The 16,148-nt window shown below is 45.3% G+C and overlaps 1 pseudogene; it reads left to right on the plus strand.

The window, feature by feature from the left end:
• Window positions 1–3,859: 3,859 nt before the first annotated feature.
• Window positions 3,860–9,449, plus strand: LOC141050874 (myosin-9 pseudogene; annotated as a pseudogene).
• Window positions 9,450–16,148: the final 6,699 nt, after the last annotated feature.

A 16,148-nucleotide genomic window follows, 5' to 3' on the forward strand; every position in this document is an offset into this window, starting at 1 on the left:
ATGCAGGGAGCTGGTAACTAAGGTACACATCGGGTTTCTAAGTGACACACGCCCCTTAGAAACCCGATGTGTACCTTAGTTTCCAGCTCCCTGCATCAGCACGCTGGCAACTAAGTACACAGCGACGCCGCGCGCTGGTGCTGATCGCTGGTGAAGCTGTCTGTTTGACAGCTCACCAGCAATCATGTAGCGAATCACCAGCGATCTTGACACGTTGATATCGTTGTCGGGATCGCTGGTGAGTCACTATGTGTGACGAGCCCTAACCATTTGTTTTTCCATTTAACCACTTATCCTCACTTGGGTCTGCAGCAGCCTTGAGCTCTGAGTGGTTGTGTGCACATAACCCGAGCAGGGGAGCGCAGTAGTTCATATCCTACAACACTGTTACCCAGATAAGACCCTATTTGCACTTTGTCTCCTTTCCAGTTTTTTGTCTTGGTAAATTCATTACGGGACCCAGTCCCACCCAGCAATCCTTATTTTTGTAAGCATTCTTAACAATAGCTTATAGAAACATTTTTGTTCAAGTCATCCAGCCAATAGTCCCGTTATGATTGGTTTCTATTTCTATATTTTACTGCGTTTATTGTTATGCCAGAATTCACAGGGATGTGTTAAACAGTAAGGTGCAAGATTTGTGTCTCATAGCTGTAACCTTTCTGCCAACAATGTTGCATGAAATACAATGTGGCATTGTAAGCATTATTCTAATGCAGGAATTTCATTTCTTGTGACAAATATATTTTTCATCATGAAGATGATACATTTTATATCTGCATATGTAAGGAGAGAGCAAGCGATTTCATCAGGTTTTTTCTTCAATCCTTTCACCCCAGCTCCCGGTATAAGTACATTCTCCAGTGAATACAAAAAGGCATATTTCATCCTGTAAAGCACAGCATCATCTGTATTCAAGAATATTACTCTGTAATTACAGTGTTTTCATGGTGTTACTTGCTTCTGTTTAGAAATGGTGGCATCTACAGTTCTCCCTTGTGATTGCTAATCTTCAGTGACAATCCAATAGTTATTGTACCAGGGGAGGACAATGACAGCTCAGGGCCCTTATGCAAGAAATGTGTCTGGGCCCCTATCCTTTTATGGCGACAAAGCTACATACATGTATATATATCTATATATATAGATATATATATATATATATATATAGTGGTGTAGTGTCCACTGTATCCACTAGGGGGCGCTGTGTGGGTGTCCCGGGACACGTATAGCCATATCCAGGGCGGTAATAGGAGCAGGGTCCTAAATGACCGTTATGTATCCCAAGGTGGGTGGCCTTGGGATGAAGGCTTGATTATGTGTTGATCAGCAGGGCTACTGCTGATGTTCTGTTCCAATGTGTCAGGGAGAAGCCTTCAGGTGGTTGGTGAGATGGTTGGGATCAACCACCTACAAATCCACCCAGGGGCATGTGGCCAAAACGCCCAAAGTGCACAGTATGTGTGTGAATGGTTGTAGGACCTGCGATGAGGTCATGGCCATGTGATCCGGTGGGCGTGGCTATGGACCATATAAGGTGACCAGGGTAGGACACATGAGCGAATGCTTGGACCCGATTGGTCCATATGGAAGGTCTCGTCTGGCTGACGTGCTGGAAGATGTGGCTGCCTTCCTGAGGGCACGTGAAGATGCTGTGTGTCATGGCGACATGTGTCTGACAGTTCCCTGGAGGGAACGGACGTCTGCAGTGTGAAGCAGCTAAGAAGGTAACCCGGAGAGGGTGAGCTATCTGTGTTTAGGCAAGAGCCTGCGTACTGGACATAACACAGCCTGTGTTACCACAGGGATAACAGAGCGGAGCTCTGTCATGGACGTTATGCTGTTTTGATATGAACTGTCTGTTGCTGTTTATGGTTTATGCTGAATAATAAACCACATGGACTGTTGATGTTATATGAGAAACCCGTGCAGGACCTGGTTATTTGTCTGCAAAGCGAGTATCCCCAACCCGAATAACAAGCGCTACCTTACAATTGGTGGAGAATGCGAAGGGCACTGTTGTAGCCTTGTTGCTAGGGGCAATGGATGAGGACTGCAAAACTCGGTTGCTAAGGGTAACGGTTCCAAAAGCACATGTTGTAGTGCTGTTGACTCTTAGCCCGGAGAACAGACGTTCTTGAAAACCGTGAGTATTGCTGACCGGGGTCAGTGGAAGAGATTTATAGGACACCTCTGCGGTAGAGGGGTCCGAAAACCTGCGTGGCCGGCAGGTGACGGTCGTGAAAACCGTGTGGTATGCTGACCGGGGTCAGAGAAAGAGACTGGTGATTGCTATAGGGTGCCACTGTGGATAAGAGGTACCCGAGAACATGTGTGGCCGATATCAACAGGTAACTGACAGGAGTCTGTGTTGTACTGACTGGGGTCAGTGAGAAAGACTGTGTACCTGGATGGTTCAGTGTGCAAGGTCCTGGAGGGTCAGTGTTGGGAGGTTCTGGGAGAAGAATCGGATCCTTGGAGCACGTGCTGTGACCTTGGACCTGGTGAGGCGTGAGTGTTGGACAGTCTCAGGAGTAGACGGATGTCCTGAATAGCACCCACTGAGCCCCTGGATCTGGTGTGGCCGGTGTGTTGGAAAACCCTGGGAGGAGGGTCGGCTCCCTGAATAGCACCCGGTGCACCCTGTGTGTTGGACGGTCTCAGGAGGAGACGGATGTCCTGAATAGCACACAGACAGGACACGTGTGGTTTTGTGTTGTGTTTTTTTCTTTTCCCTTTCAAGTCAGCTGGCGGTGGCTCAGTGGGGTCAAGAAGGTGACAAGCAGCTTGCTGTAACTCGGCGGGGTTACGAAGGTGACAAGCGGCTTGCTGTAACTCGGCGGGGTTCTGAAGGTGACAAGCGGCTTTCTGTAACTCGGCAGAGTTACGAAGGTGACACCAGCAGCTGTGTGTGATCGGCAGTCGGAGGTGTTGGTGATTGGTGACAGCAGGAGCTGTGGTAGTGCCAGCAAGAACTTGTGTGGTATCGTACTTAAAGGGCCAGTACAGGCCCAAGAGACAAACTGTTTTGTGTGAACCCTGGTCTAAGGAGGCCTGTTGAAAGGATATGGGGAGATCCTGGAAAGGAGCGGTAACCCAAAAAGGGGTGGAGTCCCTGGGGGAGGGGCATCCCAACGTGAAGGGGATGGTACAGGTGAACTGTTGCCAGGAGCAAATGTCCTATGTCTGTCCAATCTGCCTGATGAACTACCCAGCTGGCACGATGCTATGGGGGTGTGGCCTCCAGATAAATAATGAAGATATAGTTGGTCTGGTCGACCCTGGAAGCCAGGTGACTCTAGTGCAGGTTGCTCCTGAGATACCCGGCAGAAAGGTGGGGATCACTTGCAACCACGGGGGCACTAAGAGTTGCCCGGTCACCAGGGTAGTCTTTAAGACAGGTTGGGACATTGCCGGACAGGATGCCGCGATAGTCCCGAATCTCTCCTGTCCAGTGGTTATAGGCCGGGATTCTAGACTGTTCTCTGGATTGTGGGAGAAGGGAGTTCCTCTACAGCAGGGGGATGGAGACATTTCTACTGTTAGGCTAGCAGACAGTGAGACGGTGACGCTTGCTAAAGTGGACAAGTCAGTTGTACAATAGACCAGAAGAAGGGGTACATCTGCCCAACTTACGGACCTGCTGTCTCGTGACATGACGGATGGTGGGCTGGGAGATGAGACGACTGGAGCGGACACACAGTCAGAGGGTAACTGGAGGGTTCACTCAGATGATGAGGATGACTCACTCTCTGGGGGTGACTGTGGTTCTGAGAGAAAAAGGGAGCACAGACTAGAAGAGCTAGAGAAGGAAGTCTCCAAGCTCAAAGATCACCTGGCAACGTGGAAAGGTCTGAATATGTCCCTCAGAGAAGAGGTAGGAGTATTCACAGAAACTGTAAGAGGTCTTCTGCGGGAGGAGAAGTGGGACGAAGACTTACAGCAGCCAGGCCCAAGTGATGAACAGAGTGAAGACAAGAAGAAACTGGAAAGTATGGAAGCAGAAATGATTCATATGCATGAGGAGCTTGCTGCTGCAGAGCGTGCTAAAAGGCAAGCACAAGAGGAAAGAGATGAACTGGCCGATGTAATTGCCAACAACAGTGGTAAAGATGCTCTGGCTTTGGAAGAAAAGAGGCGTTTACAGTCTTTCATTGCACAGCTTGAAGAAGAATTGGAGGAAGAACAAGGCAACGTTGAATTAGCCAATGACAGGCTGAGAAAGGCCACACTTCAGGTTGACCAGATGAATGCTGATCTGAATGCGGAACGTAGTAATGCTCAGAAGAATGAGAATGCCCTTCAGCAATTATATCGCCAGAATAAGGAGTTAAAAACAAACTTACAAGAATTAGAAGGCTCTGTTAAATCTAAATTCAAGGCTTCAATCACCGCTTTGGAAGCAAAGATTGCACAACTGGAGGAACAACTTGATGCTGAATCTAAAGAGCGACAATCTGCAAGCAAACAAGTACGTCGTACAGAGAAAAAACAGAAGGCGGTACTAATGCAAATGGATGATGAAAGGCGTAATTCTGAGCAGTACAAAGACCAGGCGGGGAAAAATAATGTTTGTCTGAAACAGCTGAAGTGCCAGGTGGAAGAAGCAAAGAAAGAGGCTCAGCGAGCCAATGCATTGCACCGTAAATTACAGCGTGAACTGGAGGATGCTACAGAGACAACAGATGCAATGAACCGTGAGGTTAATGCACTGAAAAGCAAACTTAGACGTGGTGATGTACCATTTGTTACAAGATGCATAGACAGAAAAGGAGTTGACGGAGCGCACTGTAGAAGTGTGGTGACTAAACAGTGTCTGATGACGCAGACAGACTGTGACTGGAGGGCCAAAGCCCAAGACCAATATTCTGACCGCTGGGGGAGGGGGAAGCCTAACGTAGAGATGAGGCCATATGACAGACAAAACAGATGGAGACAGTTCTCTAGACCTGTTGGGCAAGGTGACATGGGTGCCCGGTCTCGAGATCCCTGGGTGATGTCGTGTGTTCAACCCCACAAGTTTGAACAGAGGGGGGAGGTATGTGGTGTAGTGTCCACTGTGTCCACTAGGGGGCGCTGTGTGGGTGTCCCGGGATGGGCGTATAGCCATATCCAGGGTGGTAATACGAGCAGGATCCTAAATGACCGTTATGCATCCCAAGCTGGGTGGCCTTGGGATGAAGGCTTGATTATGTGTTGATCAGCAGGGCTATTGCTGATGTTCTGTTCCAATGTGTCAGGGAGAAGCCTTCAGGTGGTTGGAGAGACGGGTGATATCAACCACCTACAAATCCACCCAGGGGCGTGTGTCTAAAATGCCCAGAGTGAACAGTATGTGTGTGAATGGTGGTAGGACCTGCGATGAGGTCATGGCCATGTGATCCAGTGGGCGTGGCTACGGACCATATAAGGTGACCAGGGTAGGTCACATGAGCGAAAGCTTGGACCCAATTGGTCCGTATGGAAGGTCTCGTCTGGCTGACGTGCTGGGAGATGTGGCTGCTTTCCTGAGGGCATGTGTAGACGCTGTGTGTCATGGCGACGTGTGTCTGACAGTTCCCTGGAGGGAACGGGCGTCTGCAATGTGAAGCAGCTAAGAGGTAACTCGGAGAGGGTGAGCTACCTGTGTTTAGGCAAGAGCCTGCGTACCGGACATAACACAGGGATAACAGAGCGCAGCTCTGTCATGGACGTTATGCTGTTTTGATATGAACTTTCTGTTGCTGTTTATGCTGAATAATAAACCGCATGGTCTTTTGATGTTATATGAGAAACCCGTGCAGGACCTGGTTATTTGGCTGCAAAGCGAGTATCCCCATCCCGAATAACAAGTGCTAGCTTACTATATATATATATTTATTATGCATATTGCCATTTGCCATCCCTTATTATACAGTGCTCTCTCTTGTTATGTACAGCACTACCCCTTACATATTGGATTATATAGAGCCTTGTTTTTTATTATATACCATCCTGTCTTGTTAGCTGTATAATGCAATAATGGCTGATGGAGCATTGGAAAGCTTCTTTTCTAATGGAGGAGCTGATGGCCTGGTAGTCTGGTTACCGGCTCCTCCATCAGCAGTCATTTTATATCTAAAAAGAGAGGGGGCTATGTAATAAAAGAGGGCACTGTGAATAACAAAAATAACAAGAATACACTATGTAAGAGACAGCACTGTACATAACAGCAGAGGAAGCTATATAATAAGGGACGGCATAATATATAACTAGAGAGGATGGTACGTAATAAGTGACGGTGTTATACATATCAAAAGAGGAAAGTATGTAATTAAGGATGGTGTACACTCTATACTAAGGGATTGTGCTATACATAATAAGTGAGTACACTATATACTAAGGAACTGTGCTATACATAAAAAGTGACTACACTATATACTGAGGGATGGTGCTATACATAATAAGCGAGTACACTATATACTAAGAGACTGTGCTATACATAATAAGTGAGTACACTTTATACTAAGGGACTGTGTTAGACATAATAAGCGATAATAACATTTTCCTTCACCACCCCCTGTTCCTAAATCCATTATAAATCCCCCTTCCTCCCATCCAGATCCCCCACACCCCTCATTGTCCTCCTCCCCCTCATCCCTTTATTGTCCTCTTCCCCACTCCCATCGCCCTCGTCACCACCTCCATCATTGCGTTCTCCCCCACCACCCCATTATTGCCCATCCACCACCTCCATAATAGCCTTCTCCCCTACCACCCCCATCATTGTCCATTGCACCACCATTGCCCTTTCCACCATCATTGTCCTTTCCACCACCACCATCAATGCCTTTTCCCCACCCCCTTCATTGCTTTCTCCCTCACCACCCCATCATTGTCCTTTCCACCACCTCCATCATTGCTTTCTTCCCCACCACCCCATCATTGCCCTTTCCACCACATCCATCATTGCTTCCCCCCCACCACCCCATCATTGCCATCTCCATCACCCCATCATTGTCCTTTTCACTGCCACCATTTTTGCCTTCTCCCCCACCACCCCCATCATTACCTATTCCATCACCTCCATCATTTCCTCCTCTCCCACCACCCCATCATTGTCCTTTCCATTGCCACCAGCATTGTCTTCTCCCCTACCACCCGCATTATTGCCCATTCTATGACCTCCATCATTTTCTCCTCCCCCACATACCCATCATTGCCCTTTCCACCACCACCATCATTGTCCTTTCCACTACCACCATCATTGTCTTTTCCCCACCACCCCATCATTGCCCATTCCACAGCCTCCATCATTTCCTTCTCCCCACCACCCCCATTATTGACTTTTCGACCACCATCTTTGTCCTCCCACCACCTCCATCATTGCCTTCTCCCCCACCACATCATCATTGCCCATCATTGCCCATTCCATCACCTCCATCATTTCCTGCTCCCCACCACCCCATTATTGCCCTTTCCACACCTCCATCATTGCTTTCTCCACCACCATTGCCCTCTCCATCACCCCATCATTGCCTTCTCCCCATAACCCCATCATTGCCTTCTCCTCCATATACACATATACAGACACACACAGCACCATTCACCTCTCTGCACGCTGCCCTGCAGTGCTACACACACATGCACACACCACACCCCCACCTCTCACCTTTCTGCATGCTCTCCTGCAGCCGCAGCATCATCGTCGCCAGCAGCTTCCTTTTACTGGCACAGTCACGGCTCTGAATGATGATGTCATCCAGCCGCGCTGCTGACTGCTGTGTGAGACAGGAAGCATGGGCAGGAAGCAGGACAGATCACTGCAGCTCCGCTCTGCTGCCATTTTCTCTTGCAGACAGTGGAGCTGCTGGAATCTCTCCCTGCTGATGGCACAAGAGGGCAATCTGGCCAGGGCCCGCCCAAAGCCTCGGGGTAGGATAAATAGGCCAGATTGCCCTCATTATTAGCCACCCTGCAGGGGCCCCCCTCCACCTCTGGACCCCGATGCAGTCGCACCGGTTGCACATGCGGTATGTCCACCCTTGTATTATACCTATAAAGCTGTGCAGTACAGCAGCCATACTGCAATCATCAACTGGCGTTTCTGAAGAGTCTTCTATTTTCCATACCTTGATTTACAGTTCACGTTTTGCTTAAATGTTTCTGCCTTTTGGTTTAGGCTTACCTGTCACCAGGTTTTCCCAATATAAAGTATGGCCACTACATTTAAGGCCACTTTTTTGGTATTTCTAGTATGCTTAATATAAATTCCCAAGCCCCCTCTGCCCAGCACAGAAAAGACCATTTCTTAGGCTAGGTTCAGATTTGTTTTCAGGAGGGCTGCGGATGGCTGCCTACTTCCTCCTTTCTCCCTCCGTGAAGTTCCGCCTACTTCTGTATGCGTCCTGCGCTTCCCTGTGTACTTATCTTTAACATTGGGTACGCAGGGACATGTGTTGTATGTGGATGCGTCCGCATGCAGCGATTTGATGTGTGCAGCGACCGCACTGAAACACAAAATTTTACACCCATCTTCTATTTGGAGAAGTCTGGCCAGAAGTGATCTTCATGAAAGAATTGTGGCCAAAAAGTATTCCTTCAACATTGAAGCAAAGCCGACTAACTGGGGTACCAAATAAATGGCAGAAGGTGCTCTGGACTGATGAGTCAAAAGGCATATGGTTAGCTGGAGAGAGGTACAATATTTAATGTCTACAGACAACAGTGAAGCATGGTGGAGGGTCCTTGTAAGTATGGAGCTGCATTTCAGCAAATGGAGTGAGGAATTTGGTCTGATCTTTTAGATTTGTTGGTTTTATGATTTCTAATAATTTATTAGTGCAAAACTAACAACATGCTAATAATACAATATTTATTGCATGATGTTATTATAAAGTTAATGGTATGATTCACAATATGCCACAATTCAATAAATGATAATTGTAATTTTTATGTATTGAAAATATTTTCCACATAATAATGCCATATTGCATGCTAGTAACAATGTTAATATTTAAAAATATGCTATATGGCTTTTAGTGAGCAAATAGCAATAGAGTGAGCATTAGGGTGCTGTGGTGCAGTGGGGTTGATGCAGTGCGACAGATAGGTAGGGACCACAGAAAGTTCAACATAAAAAGTGTCTTTATTCTCAAACTCACATAACAGGAGTGATATCCTCCGGATTGCAGTTGGGTTTCCACAAATACAGTCCATGTTCAAAACCTGTTGCCGTGGGCAATGGCACCGCCGTGTCTCTTGGGTGCATCAGCCGCTGTGAAGTCCCTGGCTCTGTGTTAGCTCCACACAGGCCTGGGTGCACAGACTCCTCTGCTCTGCAGCTTGCAAACTTCAAACTGGCACCCAAGGCCAAACTGAGAGATTTAAATGGAATCGTGGCCATAGAGCCACTTTCTAAACCCGGAGTGGAGAGAGGGATTCGCCCCACTACCAAAACTGCAAATCCCTCTAAAAATAAAAGCCCTTGACGGATGTTCCTAAAAATCTGACTGGGTCAACTAGTTGGACCCAATCCACTCTTCATTTTCTTTTGCCTTGTGATTCACAGGTGTTCTGCTGTAAACACATGGCGCTCCAGGGGGTTTAATAGGACTCCGTCCGCATCCTGGGGGACACATACCGACCCTCGCATATGATCCCCCTCACTGCCTCACAGTGCAAATAACACAACCAAAGAACTAACTACTGTACTTTGTGCCACCTTCACCAACCATATATATCAATAATCACAGCCGGTATATTAGGCTCTGTGTACTTAGCCCTAAGTATTCTGCTTCCTATATCACAAGTCTAGGACACTGCCAACTCCCCAATATTTTCTCTATGTCCCTATCCTGCTCCATCAATACTGTAAGGAGCTATGCTGTTTGCAGCTGACTACTCAGATTGATGAGTGGACTTTGCAATTCAAGGAACAATAACTGATTTTAGAAGTTATTATAATTTCAGAAATGTCAGTTGTGGCCAACGGCTCCTAGAAATAGGAATATGACAGTGAAAGGAAAAGTTTGTCAGTGGTAGTTGTCTCATTCAATAGGAGTTATGGAGCCATTTAGATTATGAAGAGCCAGGGGCTGCTGCACCTTCTGCACTTAATTCCGTTTTATAAGGAGCACAGTAATGTGTCTAGACTAGCCGACATATTAAAAGTCATCAAATATTTTCATTGCACAGAAACTCTTTTGTGACCTGAGATGCTCACAGAATTTACAGGTATGGATAAACGGATTGACACCAAGGTGTATAAATGAAACAAATCCTTCTTAATGTAAATATGACTCACCTGCGTTGGCTGGACATAAAATAGTTATGTGGTTACAGAACTTAGGACATATCCTATGACAAACGGTTATGGAAGTTGAGAGTTCAAGAATACATACTTGGTTTCTAAAGGGCCCAAGATGTTGGTTATCAAAGGAGTTACTATAGATTGTGTAGGGGTTGATGATGCACCTGAGTCTAGGGGGACCCAAAAGGTATTTTCGGTGTGGGGACTGGTCTCTGTTCTCCTTGCTCGCTGGTTTGTACTCTTACAAAGCGCACTGACAGTGCGCTTTCTTGCCAGCTGGATACTTTACATTACAGCTGGCGAGGGAGTGCACTGTCACTGTAAGTTGAAAATGACATCACACAGTGACAGAAGAGCTCATACTCAGCATACGTCATAATTGAAAACCAACTCATGCTCTGTAGAGCAAGGACTAGCCCAGTCCCTGAAATAGATGTCACTGATGATGCTTCGGGGACAGAAGCTGCGGCAGTAACCCCCCTCGGCGACATCTCATTTGAGTATCCAAGCATGCAATGAAAATTCTCAAGCGAAATGTCATCAAACCTGAAGTTGGATAAAAAAATGAAACATTGAGAGTATAGAGGGAATGGGAAGCATGCTTTAATTAAATTGTATAAGAAAAGCTATTAGATAATTACATTAAAGAGATAGACATTTAGGATTAAATCAATGATAGTTTCGGACCTCCTCTTTAAATTAAGAAAAAAAATGATGTCATCTCTTTCTCATTTTGTTTCCAGTCCTTTAATATTTGTTTTCTGCTGACTGCTTGTTTTCTATGAAATACAAACACCCATGAATCTCAACAGTTTAAGTGAGAAGATGCCTCGTAATTGAAAGCTGTTGTTATGCCTGTCCTAACTTCAAAGCCAGAAGAATGATGCAACATCCAGTTTCCCAGTCTCATTTACAGATCTGACACATACAGAGCAGCCTGTATTAGCAGTGCTGTGACTACTTCACACAAGTTAGCTTGGGCAGTGCCATTTCTCGCCAAGAGCTCATTAGGAATCATGTTTGCACTTAGTCAAATCTGCACACTTGACATCCACGGCTCACTTCAAATGAGCAACTCTCTTTTGTTATGTCCTGCTGATGATTTCAGCACGAAGAATCCAAGCCCACTCAAAGGACCAGCTGTGAGATGAAGGCATCGGATACAAAATAACTCACATGGGCCTAAACCCTTAATGACTGGACTTTGCTGAATTTTGTAGAAGTGAGCCAGCTCTGAGCTTTGTACATACCGTAATTTCAACAGAGAGGTCTTTGTCTGAATTACCAGATGGACAATTAAGCTGAAAGTGCTTTGTTTACTGTGTAAATAATTAAAATATTAGGAAGTTTTTTGGAAAGATGTTGATAATAAAATTCCAATTTAATACAAATATCTTTTAAAAGCTTTACAACTGTATCTGGAATTATTATGTGGTTTAATTTTATTCAGCTTACAACTTTTATTGACTGCAATGACGGAAACAGATTTATTTCTAATGTGATACTGGGTTGTCTAAACTACTCTGAACAGAAAAAAACTATATATCATGGGAATCAGAGAAGAATAGGGTGAACATACAAATCCCCTAAAAACAAATTTAAGAGATATGCATTAAAAAACACCTTCCCAGTGAATTTTTTGGCAAATGCCACAAATGAAAAAAGAGAGGCCTAATCTGAAATGCTGCACAGCCCTATGATACAGCTATCTGATACCTTCCTGACTGTGGAGGTTGGCACCCAAAAGTACGATTTTGGCGCCCCCACTCAACGAGGGCTGTCCCTCACTCCCCTACCAGTCCCTGATATGACAGGAGGGAAAACAATAACCAGATAGTGCAGAGATGAAACAATCAGAATGCCCTAGAGCTAATGCAGGATCTCAGGCAAACGATATACAAACATTAAAAACCAAATATATCCACATCATGATATCCTATGACCCGAAAATATGCCACACGGCATGCAATGAGTACCAAAAAGGCCCCACCTCAGGGGTATACAGTTAGGTGAAAAAGGATGAAAGTGGTCACTTATCACGTGTGGAGGAGCCCCAACGCGTTTCTCCACCTGTAGCGGTTCATCAGGAGGTATGACCGATAATATTGATGTCCATGACTGATACCAAAATGTTGCTTGATGGTATCAGCGGTCAAAAAAGGGTGGATTTAAAAAACTACCTTATTATTCCATGCTGCAATAAGCCCCACCTAATATCCAGTGGTCAAATCACAAAAGAAGAGGCAGATATGCTGACCCCAATATGCAAATATAACAGTGATAAACTCACATGGAATAACGCAGCTACATACCCTGAAAGCCAGCGTGCATCACATAATAGAGAGACAGAGCGTCACTTCCGCTGCTGTGATATGAAGCGGGCGGGAAAAACTCACAAGGGCCCGACGTGCGCTCCACAGTGGAGCGCATCCAAGATGGCGCGGGACCTTCCGGTATACTGATATCACATCCACCCCCAAGCGTTACCATGGAGAAACAAGCCGCTCATTCACCAGTAGAAAACAAAGATGGTACGGGACCTTCCGGTCTGAGGATTTCATATCCGCCCTCAAGCGTTACCATGGAAAGGAGAAAGCTGCTTGCAGGACCCAAACCGCGCTAATGATATAAAACAGAGCAGTATACAGGGACCTTTCTGAAAAATGACCTCACCTCAAAACGAGACACGGGCTGATAAGTTTAGCACACTGTCTCCTGTAACTTAGAGTAGCAATCATGTATAAAAAAGAAGAAATAAACATTCTGTGTTTCAATGATATATCAATAATGCTGATCAGAATATTCCAATTTTAGAGGCCAACGCATATTGGAGCCATATTGAATTTGTTTTTAAGGGGATTTGTATGTTCACCCTATTCTTCTCTGATATATAGTTTTTTTCTGTTCAGTTTAAGTTTTCTCTGATATGGCCAGTTTTTTGTCGGCCCCCATCAATACTGAGTTGTGGGCACAGGATGCCAATCAGGTTTTTTCCACCAGTTCATCTCCAGAAAGTTCTGATAGTCCCTCCCTAAAAACCCTGTTCAAAGATCTTTACCACGCATATAAAGAAAATATTAAAGGCCTGCACATACAGCCATCACCCTGGACCACTAGTCCTCACCTGTTAGCAGCCTGGACTAAGGAAGCTATTGATTCATCTATTCATTTCATGCAACTTCTTCTTATTGAGGAGAAAAAGTTGTTTGAAGAGTCCACTAAGAGATTCAATGGTATAATTGAAAGGGTTCAAAAGTTTAAAACTGACCCTGATTTTGTGCGAAGGGAAGGTATCCTTCAAACATCGGTTGAGAAAATTCAGACCAATCTCAAGGGCCGCAAACACTCGCAATTCACACGTGACCTTGCAGAGTTCAAGGATAATAGGGCATACGAGTACCAGGTTGGAAATATAACAGAGGTGTCCTCTTCAGATTTCGATACATCTGACTCTGAACGTACAGATAGATCTAACAGTTTCCCGGGGAGGGGTGGACAAAACAGATGAAGATGGCGTCCACCAAGAAATCAGTACAGGCAAAGGGGTACGGGAAGGGGAGCACAGCATTTGTCCTCAGGGTCTTCCTCATCTGTACCACATTCTTTTTTGGACAGAGGTCCAACAGTGGGGTACGAACTGAGGAAAAGACCGTAATTGACCAAGGACAAATTATCAATTTGTCATCATATACTTTGTCTGGTGATGAATGTCTTCTATTGCAGAAGGGTCTCAACTTCGTGCCGACTAATACATATAACTGTTTCAATTGGGTGAAAGACCTTAATTTGTTTGGTCGTAATTTGAAGTGGAAACTCTTTTATAAGCAGCATGATCGTGAACAGTGCCTCCGTCTAGGTTTATCAGAGGAGGATATGGAGGGCCTTGAAGCCCTGACTGGTCTCCTGAGGGAGAATGAACAGCAGGGGGGGGGGTAGGTCCGTTCACCACGTTAAAGAACAGGAGCACCAGAATGCCGCCTAATAAAGAGGTCACGAGTAATGACATTTTCATTAAAATCGTGGAGGATGATCTCCGTAAAATCCCATGTGTCAATCGAAATGGCCCATCTAATCTCTCATTTGCTGAGGGGATGGTCCTTGAGAGGCTAGAAAAAAATGCAAATATAATATAATTAAGGCCTCAGATAAAGGCGGGAACTTGGTGCTAATGGATCATGATAAGTATTGTGCGATGTGTTACACACTTCTAAATCATGAGTATACATATGAGGTTTTGCAAGGTGATCCGATTTATGAGTACAAAAATGAATTATTATCAATCCTGAATGAGGCAAGAGGGAGTAAATTAATTTCGGATAATGAATTTCATTTTTTATTACCTAATGCACCTGTAATTGCAACTTTTTATGCACTACCCAAGGTGTACAAGGGGCTTGAACCACAAAAAGGACGACCCATTGTTTCGGGAATAGATTCCCTGACCCAGAACAGTGGTGTCTACTTGGATAGGATCTTGAGGCCTTTTGTGATTGCACTTCCCTCATATGTACGTGACACATGGCATTTATTGAATCTGCTTGAAGGAGTCACTTTGGAGGAGAATACCCTACTAGCATCTATTGATGTGGAAGCATTATATAGCTGCATTCCACACAAATGGGGTCTAGAAGCAGTCACCCATTTTTTACAAACAACAAACAAGAGCAGTAGAATGTCGGGCACATAATTCTTTTGTCAAGAAATTGCTGAGTTTTGTCCTTACCAGGAACTACTTCCTCTTTGATTCTAAGTACTGCCACCAGCTCAGGGGGACCGCAATGGGGAGCCTTTATGCCCCCACTTATGCAAATATCTTCCTGGGCTGGTGGAAGGAAACCCATATATTTGGGGGTGAGGAAGAGTGGTGGATCCCATTTATCAGCCTCTGGGCCAGATATATCGATGATATTTTGATATTCTGGTCTGGCCCGGAGGTTGATTTTTTCGGCTTCATTGAATACATCAATGTAAATAAGGTGGGACTGAGGTTTACATCTGAGTGCCATACTACCAGCATTAACTTTCTTGATTTGACTATTTCCAAGAAGGCTGATGGGGGCATCAGCACATGTACATACAGAAAGCCAACCGCAACAAACAGCCTACTGAGATGAACAAGCCATCATCCAGAGCCACTGAAAAAGGGAATACCTAAGGGGCAGTTCCTTAGGATTCGGAGGAACTGTTCTGAGTTAAGTACCTTTAGGAGACAGGGAAATGATTTATGATTTATACAACTGGTTCAGGATGAAAGGATACCCCCAACGGATGTTGACTGGGCCACAGCATGAAGCATTTATAACGGATAGACCCTCCCTGCTTCAGAAGAAAGGGGCTTTGAATCCAGATAATGACAACATGGTTAGACTCGTTGGGACCTATGATGGTCAAGCAAACAGGGTCTATCATGTTCTCAAAAAACATTGGGGCATTCTATTGGCCGATCCTAACTTGAGGGGTCTTGTTGCACCAAAACCTAGTGTTACCTATAGAAAGGGGAGGTCCATAGGAGATAGGCTTGTTCACAGCCTTTATCAAAGGCCAAGGGGGGGCGGGTAGAATCATAGAATCGTAGAGTTGGAAGGGACCTCCTGGGCCATCTGGTCCAACCCCCTGCTCAAAGCAGGATTTGCTAAATCATCCCAGTCAGATGTCTGTCCAGCCTCTGTTGGAAGACTTCCATTGAAGGAGAACTCATCACTTCTCGTGACAGCCTGTTCCACTCATTGATCACTCTAACTGTCAAAAGTTTTTTCTAATATCTAATCTGTGTCTCCTCCCATTCAGTTTCATCCATTGCTTCTAGTCTTTCTTTGTGCAAATGAGAATAAAGATGATCCTTCTACAATGTGACAGCCCTTTAGATATTTGTAGACAG

The sequence above is a fragment of the Dendrobates tinctorius genome, unplaced genomic scaffold (assembly GCF_039654945.1).
Source record: "Dendrobates tinctorius isolate UK_male_01 unplaced genomic scaffold, ASM3965494v1 ptg000154l, whole genome shotgun sequence".
NCBI lineage: Eukaryota > Metazoa > Chordata > Amphibia > Anura > Dendrobatidae > Dendrobates > Dendrobates tinctorius.